We start from the raw sequence: 11,962 nt of genomic DNA, 5'->3' as shown, positions 1-11,962 counted from the left end.
AAACTCAAGACCCCCCCACCTTCCCTTCCCCCCACCCCTATCCCCAACCTCCTCGAGCGATGGGAGACCTTGCTGTCCAGCCCCGACCTCGCTACTCAGTACGGACTGGTGGCCAGGGGCCAGGAGCTGCTGGACACATATGGGTCCCGTGACTAGGGAACCACCCCATCTGGTGCCTGCGCGCACACACCTTTTTTTAAAGGGCTCAGTAAAAGTTGATTCTCTCTCTCTCTCGGCGAAGACGCTAGGCGCATGGGGTGCGTGAGAGACGCCGGGCAGCGAGCAACGTTCTGTGCGCCGTGTGACGTCACTGCTCCTCGCGCATGCACAGCACGGCTCTCCAGGAGCCACGCGGAACTGCTCAACCTCGGCAAGTGTAGCTCACGCTACCAAAATCGTGCTCCAATTGGCAACTAGGACGACTCTATCGCCGAGTTTCCTTTACTTGTCATAATTAGTTAGTTTATAGTGAAGTTGTAAACGCTACAGGACTACCGTCTGCTGTAAATATATGGCCATCTACGGATAAAGTATGGTTGGAGAAAATGACTAACTTTTGCCCCGAAAAAAAATTATATGAGCATTAGCTGCTAAAGCGACTCTAATATTACGCCAAGTTTTATTTACTTGTATTCAAATCACAACCAAGTTGTAAACGCTACAGAACTACCGCCTGCTATCAATACATACATTGCCATATACGAAGGCACTGTGGTTACAGAAAACGGCTGTGACATTGATTAATCAAAACTCTCCTGAAACAAATTAAATTACAATTAGCAGTTAGGTAGACTCCCTAATCACGCTGAGTTTCATTTAATTTTTATAACTGCGTATAGTTAACAGTGAAGTTGTAAACGTTACAGAATTCCCGTCTGCTATCAGCACATGGGCTTTTATACGGGATGGAAACGGTCAGCCCCATGTTCTACCTCTAGAATAACGCTAGAGTCCTACCAGCTTTCATTCAGCTAATTGGTTAGAAAGTATGTTCAATCACATAGATTGTTTCGTCCACTCCTTGTACTACGCCCAGCTACGCTGGTCATCCTTCTTCACGGAGTAGAATTACGACACTGAAGTTTTTTTGTGTTGTGTCCATTCGGGCATTAGCTCAAGCTGCCGGTCTCGCGAATGGTTGAGCGGGCAGTGTGCCGCTCCCACCACAAAAACTGTGAACCATCCCTTCCTCTGTACCGCTTCCGCAATGATGAAGCGTAAGACATTTCTTTTTGTAAATAAATTTATTCAATGAATCTCTTCGTATAAGCACAACCTTATTCCTGAATTTGAGCATGGGTAAATGCTGCTCGACTCCAACAACTCTCCTAGCACAGAAGGAAATTATGACAGGAGCTTCGAAGAACAAATAAATGGCAATGCCTTTATATTATTTTTGAAAGCCATACATTGCTTACCTTGGTAAATTATTCTTTCCAAGCTGCGTAAACACGACATCCGTGGAGCAGCCCACGGCTTATGATTAATACTTGTAGCATACTCAACGCACGGTGGTTCAGGCAGCACGTGACAATTTAACAACCAGTTGCAGCCGGGGTTCGTCAAGGGAGTATTTTCAGCAGTTTTTGTTTGCGATTATTTATTATTATAGGGTAAAGTTCCCATGACGCACAGGTAGTGGCGCATACCCTTGATACCGTAGTCTTAGTGTAGGCTAGCCCTAGACATGGGAACAACCAACGCAATGCTCTCAATCAAAAATCATCACTTGGTGCAAATTAGCAAAAAAAAAACTGAATAAAGAAAATAAATTACATACTTACCGAAAGAGAAACATACACTTGCACCGAAAAGATTGGCTGGTCGAGGAGTAAATTTGATCGAGTAAAAATTTTAGCATGTGTATTCTCACCTTTTAAACTGAAATGCGCACATCCGGTACGTTCAATGAAAAGTATCTTCCCGTGTATATACAACTGCGAGCGTAAGACGAATTCGCCCGTCGATGCCACGTTTTATAAGTTATATTCTACTCGCTCTTGGAATTGAGAAGCATCGTCTGGGACGCTTCAAGCGTAAAGATTGTGACCAAGTTACAGAGAGCTGTCCGTTGAATAACCCACGAGGAAGCTTGGGCGAGATGGTGAAGCACGGCGGAGAATATATAACAGCGCAAACGACAAGGACAAAAGAAAGGGAACAATACCGCAGCGCTGTGGTGTTGTTTCCTTTCTTTCGTCCTTGGCGCTGTTTGGTGTTCTCCGTTGAATAGCTAATATCGCGCATTTGTGCCGTTCGAGTTATCGCTAACTGAAGTTTGATATAAGCACTCCCTGCGTTGAAACTCTATGGTTGCAGGCTAATATTAGCATCCTAGTCTAGTCTGCAAGATGATAGCGACACAATTTCCTTATAGGAACCTGAAGACGGAAAATCCGCAAGAACAACAAAAAGGAATCCGGGCATTTACCATCTATAACCTTACCTACAACAAGCAGTCGTGAGGTTATAGTCTGAGTAATCTGTGGAACAAGTATAGGAGACAATCTATGACCATGTTCGTAGCCAAGACTCGGCGATCAGATGGGTCTAGTACTAGCACTGTCTTAATTCATTTTTTTTTAGTTTATGGGCGCCAAGGCTGTTTTGAGATGTCCAGTTGTTTTCTGTTTCGGCTCTTTTGTACGGTGATTATTGTATATGCCCTCAATTTTCATTTAATTTTTCAGTTAAAGTATCTGGTATGTTGCTGTATTTATGCATGCCAAATTCTATGCATAAATGATTTGGACCTTGACCCAAGCCGTCGGTAAAGCTTATCCCTAGCCGTCCTGCAAAGAAAAATCAATGAAATAAATTGAATGACCTAATCTGAAGAGCATATTCCTTCCATTACGCAAGCACCTTGCAATAAGAGATTTCTGGAAACCTGGTCGGTTAGGCGGCAAGACTCATTTAAACCGACCACGGAATATCTTTCAAACTGACATAAGGCATACTTTCCTCCCTCATCCATTTTTTTTTCCCAGTCAACTTTGTATTTTGATTTAGCGTTGATATTAATGATTTCCTTTCCAAACTTATTTTTATGTCCGAAGTTTTCTAGTAGCATTTCCTTGTTTCTGTTTTTATCGTTTCTTGGTTGTTGCTGTAGCCGTAACGTCCAACATTCACCACTCATCATCGTAGTCATCCCCCATCTGGCGTAGCAAGCCTTGTCACTAGCAGGGCTGACCTCACCAGTTCACATTAAAAAAGCTCTCTCTCTCTCTCTCTCTCTCTCCACCTTACCTATAAAGTCTCCCTTTTTTTATGTTTTGATTCTGTAATTCGGTGCTATTCCTATTTTCAATGATCCGGAGCAGGCAGAAATAAGGCTCCCAAAATTAAAGAAATTCTGGATTTAATTTTCACTAACAAAAAAATATAATTCGTCAGTATTATTATTATCCCAGATGTAAAAGTCTTCGCTGAAGAACTGGTAACACCACGAAAATAAAGTTGTATAACTTGCACAATTACAGCGTGTTGTACGTATCTTTTGCGAATGCCATCGCTGCAAGCCGCTTCCAAGCGTGGCATTCACGTTGAGCTGCTGCTAGGGCGTCTGCAGTTGAGGTTGGAATTAGCTTAATTTATTCCCAGGTGAAACTCACTTTAAAGCACGTATTCGTCAGCGGCAACCACAGTTGGCAGACCTTTGTAACGATGAAATGATTCAATGCGTCGACATATTTGATCTCCATTAGAAACCACTGCACAACTGTTCGACGCTGTTTTGGTTGCCCGACGTTTGCCTCAAGCTACAGCCCATTTTTTAACCACAAATATTTTTGCAAATGGCAGGCTACTTGGGCATTATGTGGTTCAAGCGAATTGTTATGTGAGTCGGTAGAGATAATTATAATATGTTTCCGAACTTCTCGCGTCTGTTTCAAGTTTCAATGCCTTTGCTTCTGTTTTATGTTTAAGAGGAAGGGGGGAGGGGGGCTTGAGGCTCATAATACTTCTTGCAAAGTGTTTTTGAGAGGGAAAAGGGGCATGACTTGGACGCTTTTGAACGAAACTCCTGCATTTTTGTCGCTACTTAGGTTTCTTTAGGCAAAATTTTGAATTCCATTTCAAAAATAACAGCAACAAAATGAAACATGGGAATGATTGAACACTACAGCACATGAATGAAAAGAGTAAAAACGAAACTAATAAATACCATGAATGTCATAAACAAATTCTAAAAAAAAAGTGCCGCACAGAGTAATCTGAAAGCCGGGATATTTCGTGCTTTCTAAAAAAAGACGGCGGATTGATTACATTGGCCCTCAAAAAGAAAAAAAAGAAAAACATTACTGTCCTGCAGCGCTGGAGTGGTGGCTAGAATGGTGTGCTGGTGAGTATGAAGACGTGGGTTCGACTCCCGGCGGCGGACAATGCAGCTCAGACGGAGGCGAACAACGAAATTGCCATATGTACAATATTTCTGGGCATGCTAAATGTACCCAACTGATCATAAACAGCCTCTAGCATTCCGCTGCCCCACAGGCCTTAAACGCCACGCGTGGTTTCAGTGCGTTAGGCCCTGATTTAAATTACTCAAACGCCGGATTAGTTGCCCGTGCCCAACATGTCTTAGTGAATTCTTGGGCGGAATCAATTTGATTTAAATTAACAATGAAGTCCTTGTAGGTTTCCCAGAACGCGATTCCTACCAGCGAACACGAACGCAGATTCGCTTACACCATGCCCAAAAAAGGGCGGCCACTTAAATACGGGCCTTGAAAGGTACGGTGCTTTTTACACGGCTGTGTGACCGCATTATACAAACCACTCGAGCAGCAGGCTCGGCAGCAGCAGAGACGGAGACGAACCCTTCACGGTAGATACGGGCCGTACCCCATTTCTCAAAGGGCCTCCTCCGAGTCGTAGCTGCAGCGCGAAAACAAGCCGGGAAATTACATACACACGTCTTCTACACGGAACTACCAGTTCCCCGTAAAGTTTGCACTCGCATGCGCCACGTAGCTGCACTAGACGAGAATAAGGGCAGTAATTGGACAGCCGTGTCCTTGGAATTATTTCATAAACAGCTGAAAGCATGGCAGAAAAAAACAGTACCGTTGGTCTCACCCTTGCCGTGTGATCCCATCTCTGCGTGGAGTCATTGCATGAAATGCTGCCACCTGTCTTCGTGTGCGAGCAGCTGTATGATTTAGGTTAATTTGTTTTTCTTTTTCTTTTTCCGGGAGCTGTTATTGCAGCAGTTTACAGCGACTCGCCTTGGACGCAGCACGTCGGATTCTCCTGAGCGGCCCATTTAGGGCGGGCCCCACACCGTTCTTCCACCCCCGGAGGCGTGGGGCTTCATTTGACTTCGTGGCACGCAAAGGACTCAAGGGCGCAGCGTCTCGCCCGTTTCGCCACAGTTTGAAACAGGGCCATTTCCGCACGGCCTCCGTTGCTCGCATGCGAGAGCGGGATTGCTTAATGAGGGCTGAATTCTGCGAAAAGGTAACTTCAGCGAGAATCCTAGTTAGTGCCGATAACGGATCGGCCTCGTTGTTCTTTCATTCTGCTTCTTCTTTTTCTTAAGAGGCGGGCGGGTGGACACGTCTCTCAGTGCGCAGTTCGTGCACCCGCAGCACTTCGTCAATGACACAGACTGAGGTGCAAGAAGGCCGCGCCTGCGTTAAAATATGAGCCCGCATCTCGCGTTACACGGCCAACAGATTATAGAGCCTCGTTTGCTTAATCGCGATGACTTGATATACGCGTGGCACCCAAATAGACGCACTTATCAGTATATATTAAATACGCCTGTGCTTTTTTTACAGCACTCCGTACTCTTAACTCTGCGAGCTAACATCAATCGTTCTGTCAATAAAAAGTGTGCTTTCGTTGTAAAATAGTAAGGGTCTAATGCAAATCGAGTGCGGCGTATTAGCTTCTATGCAATATTTTTCACTTGCATTCCCAAAAGCAAACAACTGCTAAATTTTTTTAAAATATCTTCGTTCATTTTAGTCTCTGCAGCGCCCTTCCTCGTCCAGATGCCCAGAAAATGCTAAGCGGACGCTGCAATGAGCACAGGGCTTGAATTTAACGCCGGGTGAGCTTGGAGAATACAGAGAGACCCCGCAGTCTATAGAAACATGTTTGAAGCCAAGTGAACCTTACACATGAGTAATGCCGCATCGGGGTATTTGTAACCGGGCACATAACTGAACTTATTACTTGTATTAAGCACCCCCAGCGGCGTGGCCAAGCAGGAAGAGTTAAGGATCATTGAGGCACCGGCTGCAGGCGGCTGTCAAAGGAGCTGTTCCCATACACACTGATTTGAACCTTTTAGGCACCGTCGCCCCTAGCAGTGCGACTTACCGAAGATATAGCCTGAATAGACTATACTGCATAACTCCGCCGTTGTTTCGCGTATGCAACCAGGACTGGGTAGCGAAAGGTGCTTGTTGAAACGGCCGGGAAACGCCGTTGTCCGCAATGTGCGGCTGAATGCAGACCTCGGTCGCTTGGAACCCCTCAAATCCGCTTCAACACTAGTCAGCAACAAAGCATTGATACAGCTAGTGAAATTGCACTGCGACTACGATGGAGATCTGCCACGGCGAAGCATTGATAAAGCGAGGTGAACAGCGGCAAAACCCATTACCGCGCAATGGCGAGGGCAGCTAACAAAAAAGCCTGCTTCTGTCTCTACGCGAGCATTGCTTCTCTGTCATTTGTTTTAACCGTGCAGCAGTGCAGAGGACCTCAATTACTAATTGAACACCACAGAACGTTTATGGGCGTCGGTTGACCACAGCAAGCTGATGCTTGGGGTGTACAGAGCGCTACATTTGCCGTTAGAATCGATCAGCTAAAAAAAGCCGCAATGTTCAGCGAAAATCGAAATGTGACCTTCAAGATCACCCGTGTAGCTTGGGTGTGAGGCGTGTCCCCTAACGTTAAACATGGTCATGGACGTAGCCGCCGCGCACGGCCGGCTGTCGTCGGGGGTAAACGCCTCTTCCAATGACAGCTCAGCGCTTCTGTGGCTCACCTGTTGACCGTCCCGAGTGTCGCATGCCCTGCCCGAATGAGCTAGCGTGACCCCACGCTGGTTACCCAGTCACGGGTGCTCATTTCCTATCCTTGAGCATGGCGAATTTCTACACGTGGCTCTTTGGACGGATCTTTCCACCTGTTTATCAAGAGCTTTAAGTGGACGATAATCAAATCCAACGAAGGAAAACCGACGTACGCTGCTTTTAGTGAACGCGGCTGGAAAAAATGACAAGCCGGCAGCCAGGAGGATGTGTTCAGGGGTACTCCTCTGCGTGCAAGAGCATTACTACCACTGGGATAGCCCCCGTTCATTGTCACGAATCAGGACCGATCGCTGCATGTCCGAAAGCAGGGATGCAGTGACGAGACAGGTGTGAGCATTCGCCGCAATTTTATTGATGCGGCACTTATAGAGAACACCATTCATTCTTCGCGATTAATTATTTGCCTAAAAATGGAAATTTCAAAAGGAGCTATGTATACTGTGTGTATATATATAAATTGTAAATAGGAAGTGAACGAAGAAAGAAGCAACCATCGCCAGGTGCGCAGCAGTATCGAAGCCTTTCCCGCGAGACGGACAACGCCTCCCCCACACAGATTGATCGGCAGTGAAAGAAGCATCACGTCCCGGTGCCCAAGCAGCAGCCAGCATTATCGGAGCGGAGAGCAGCGCGGCCGCGTTGTTCCGCGGCGCCGCTAGTTGAAGTGCATGTCCACGAAGTGCTGGCGGTCCCGGAAAGTGGGGCCCCAGGGGTTCCGCTGCTGCTCGGGCTTCCCCTGCTGCTGGCCCCTCTGGTCGTTGCTGCACTTGTTGCTCTTGAACGACGGCTGTGGGTCCTTCATGAAGGACTGGAAGCCGGAGCTCTTCTGGCTCCCAGAGTCCAGGGTGACCTTCCTGCGGAACAGAGAGAGCGCACGGGTCACCAGGGGCGGCAGGTCGAGGTCACGGGCGAAGAAGACGCGCTCTTGCGAATAACGCGGCGCCTTGCCACACAGCGGAAGCATGCGGGCTGCACTAATACCGCGAGACAGGTCCCTTGCTTCCGGCTGCGGTGCATAGCACTAGTTTGTTTGCCACGTATTCAAGGAGCTAAAAATAGGCCTCCTCACAAGGATAATCCCGCGAGGCACACAGCATCCCTAATTCTAGAAGCACCTCAATGCGCCTTTAGGATGAACCCGGTCCCTTCCTCCTCTCCTTGAACTAGAGCCTACGTGGGCCCAAATAAAAGATCTCTCATTAAAGTAACGGCATCATGATCTCACACGCACGACAGCGTTGCAAACTGCATCCGTGCCTACACTGTTATTAAGGCAAGCAATGCAGAAGCCGCAACCGCTTCTCATACAGTCCTAACTTACTGGAACGAATAGGAAATAGGCTCACATTAATATCATTACCAATTTAGCACTCGCTTCAAAAAGGCAGTGAAAATGACAGGGGAAAACTTTCCTTATGGCAAAGTTCACACCGAATATCCCAAATAAAAACGCTGGGCTTTCTAAGAAAGTTGGCAATTACTCCTACCGAAAGTTTGCCGGCATGCGATTGAAACTGAACTGGACATGACCGCCGTACTGCACAGCACTTCCCCTCCACTAGGAAGCAGGCGGCTAAGCGGCGCATGCATGTGGGAGCAAAGAAACGGCTTCCGCTGACGAAAGCGGCACACAAGGGCGCATTACAGGACCCGGTTTTCCCGGGGGCGCGAAGTTCGACTTGGGGCGGGTGAGGCGCGTACGTACCTGGCAGGAATCGTGACGCTCTCTCCGGGACGCATGTTTCTCACTCCTCTCTTGTCCGGGCGGGGGGACTAATTAGGCACCGTCTCGGGGACGCTGTCGAACGCTGTGCGCAGCTGAGGATGGTTGTCCTAAAGTGGCCTTCACAGAAGGCAGTTAATCCTAGGCGTCTAGTTGGGGCCAATTCTGGAAGAAAAACGGTGCGCCACTTAGTTTCTGCTAACAGCTCACACAGAAACGAGCGAGCTGCGCTGTGCGAGGTCAAAATTGAAGCAAAAGCTAGTAGCCCCATTACAAGATTGCAGGGATCCCGCTTCGCGGCTGATCTTCGGGACCGTCCGCTGAACAGTTATCAATGCACTTGCGTAGAAGCGGACATCGGATGGCATTGGGGTTTCACACTGGGGATGCAAATTGTGCCGCTGTAGCCCTAAGGCATACCAATGTTTTTTTTTCTTGAATGTGGCAATATGCCGTAAAGAATAGATAACATTTTCATTTGTCTTTTTTTTTTTTCAAATAACTCTTGTAATTTGGTCTTCGAACCAGCCACAAGCACGGGCTGCAAGATTTGTAGCGGGAGGCTTTAATCTACAGCGAGAGGGCTGATTACTCAGTGCCCGTAGATCCCGCTTAATCTGAAGCCATGTTTATTTTGATCAGTCTTAACGTTTAGCCTCTTAAATTTAGGACTCGTCTAAGATTGAGAAGTTCTCCACCGTGCTTTGCTGGGTGTTGACGATGGTAACTGCCAGTTATTACTAGCCGTACTAAATATTACATTTGTTCTTGGGTTGGCTCAGAAGTGAAAGAACAAACCTCTAAATAATCTTACTCACAGGGCACCCGATAAACAGTAACGTACAGACCGGTTAGCGAAATATGCTGAATAAAATACCTCTTCTGAGTAGAACGCTATAACACAGAAAAAAATATTACCCAAAAATTGATTTCCTTTTGAAAGTGTGTCATGATTTGCAGCAGTAAATAAGTTAGCGTGTCTGTTCCTACAGCGTGCCAAAAATAGGAGCGACGCCACGGCAAGAGGACAAACGCGGCACAAGCAACGGGCCAGATTTTGTGCCTGCTTTTGTAGAGGCCGTTCTTCCTCATTGTTGTTTAATTACATGAAACGATTGTTACGCACCACAGGAAAGGCATGCCTTAAGCTATGTGGGTGTAAAGTTCGTTACGTGTTAACTGCAGCTATCAAAAACCGCTATTTCTTCAAAAGTTTGTATGCTGCATTTCCTCGACGCATTTTGTTCGCCACACACGTTGTCGTTGCACAAAAACAAAATGTTGACTATTTAATCCCCGCAGCGACGCAAATTATCCGCGACAAATAGGAAAGGGCGGAAGCAACAAAACAGGGCGCAATTAAGAAACCGGGAGCGACCAGGCCTTCCTTCACCCTCTATTTGCACGCGGGACATTGCAAACACTCGCTGCCCATTCGTTATTCTAAGACAATAACAAAAGGAAGAACTCCATTTGCGGCAGGGGGACAGAGACCATGCCCCGTCCTTTAACCCATGCGCGACAAGCGGCTTAGGCCCGCGCGCCGCTCCGCGCCGACAGCGTCAGTGCGAGAGGACGCTCTACCCTGCGTGGCAACCGTGGCAGCTGTGCCGACGGCGCGCAGAAGCGGATAACAACGTTTTGCATTTTTACTCCTGCGCGCGCGAAGTTTTTGTCTTGCGAAGCCGCGCGCGCCAGGCCGGGTTTTCGTTCAGGTTTCGTCGTTTTATCGCGCACGGCGGAGAGGGCTCCGCTCTGTTGCTATACTGCCTGCCCCGACCAATCGCCGCCGGTTCGACGGTCGAATGACACCGATGCAACGTAAATAGAACTTCCAGGACGCTGCGGCGCAAGCGAACGACCTGTAACCTTGATCTCTACTCTTTGTCCACCGTGATTCCAAGTTGGCGGCGTAATTATTTTTTGGTGCGTTTTCGAACCCGTGATGATCGTGTACTTTGCTAAGAAGAGGCACGTGGAAGCAAGGCGTTTGAAGTATAAGCGCGACGCGTAATCTTGAGCGCGGTGAGGTCAAGAGCCTCAGTGAGCCGTGCGTTGCGGCCGTCGCCCAGCGCGTGTTACGACAGCAGTAGCGAACCTTAAACATTAGTCACCTCTTCTTTATATCCTAGTAGCGGAGACGGACTCTTGGGCCAGCTAAGTTCGTACCGCCAAACACTGTCGTTATCGCTCCAAAATGGCCAGATGGTGGCAGTGAACTTTCCCATGTAGGTTACGCGAGTCGACAGAGATGCGAAGGTAGTTAAATTCGAGCCTCTTGTCCTGGCGGCCGGCGGAAGTCTTACCTCAAGGAACGTGGTGCAGTTGTGTGAGGACTTGTAGCTCGAGCACGTTGCCGCTGTTGCCGAGGCGGCTTCCCCGCCGGGTGAGAATCGTCTCCAGCAGCTGGTCAATGACTGCAAAGACGACGGCTTGGCTACGCATCCGAACCTCGGTTGGTTCCGTGCGTTCAGTCAGGGCTACAGGTGGGCTGAAAGATGGACTGAAAAGGTGCAGGGGACGGCTAACGGTGAGCCCGTGCAAGCGACGCTGCGCAGCTTGCTTCGCTTCCGAAGCCCGATAGGTTCACGAGACGTAAAGACTGCGACAGCGGCGGCGGCGGCAGCAAAGGCGAGTAGGACGTGCGAAGAGTGGCTCTGCGAAACAAACAGTGCCCGTCAGCTGCCGCTCTCCGGTCTTATATGCGCTCCCGATCGGCCGTGCGGGAGAGAGAAGATGACCTTCTGGCGCGGCCAGCCAATGGCGGCGGCACGGCGCGACTCCAAGATGGAAGCGCCCAGCGAGCGAGAGTGGCCCCGTCGCCGGTCGCTGGCGGCCGCTGCAACGTGACCCGCGCCACGGACCCCGGCCGCCACTGCCGCTGGTCGCCCGATGCCGTGGTTCGAGCCTTCGGCGAAACGCGACACTACGCCGTCTATCTGCGCCTCCCGAAGCCAACCAGTGGCCTTCCTCGAATCTTCCACGGCAGTGTTTCGCGTTGCTAAAGCAGCTGTCCTCGCATGCGAAATCTCGCAATGTCCGCGATCTGTTTCGGTGCTCCGTGTCATATCGGCCTCGGTTCCGCGATGCGTGCCACATGGGCACGGCTCCCGGTTTCCGTCCTCGCGTGAACGCCTCCTCGTCTTTGTTTTTGTCCGCCTTGACAAAGAGTTTAGCA

General features: G+C 48.7%; 1 long non-coding RNA gene across 1 annotated transcript; it reads right to left on the bottom strand.

The window, feature by feature from the left end:
- Positions 1 to 7,491: 7,491 nt before the first annotated feature.
- LOC144156142 (uncharacterized) lies at positions 7,492 to 11,661 on the bottom strand. Its single transcript, XR_013319693.1, has 3 exons — positions 11,091 to 11,661; positions 8,767 to 8,949; positions 7,492 to 7,915 (listed from the first exon to the last, which is right to left on the bottom strand). It is a non-coding gene; the product is annotated as an uncharacterized LOC144156142 (long non-coding RNA).
- Between the last annotated feature and the right edge of the window lie 301 nt (positions 11,662 to 11,962).

The sequence above is a fragment of the Haemaphysalis longicornis genome, unplaced genomic scaffold, assembly GCF_048455015.1.
Source record: "Haemaphysalis longicornis isolate Haplotype H1 unplaced genomic scaffold, Haemaphysalis longicornis Haplotype H1 scaffold_1, whole genome shotgun sequence".
Classification (NCBI taxonomy): Eukaryota; Metazoa; Arthropoda; class Arachnida; order Ixodida; family Ixodidae; genus Haemaphysalis; species Haemaphysalis longicornis.
Note: the sequence above shows the minus strand (reverse complement) of the source record. Positions and strands in the feature narration are given on the sequence as shown.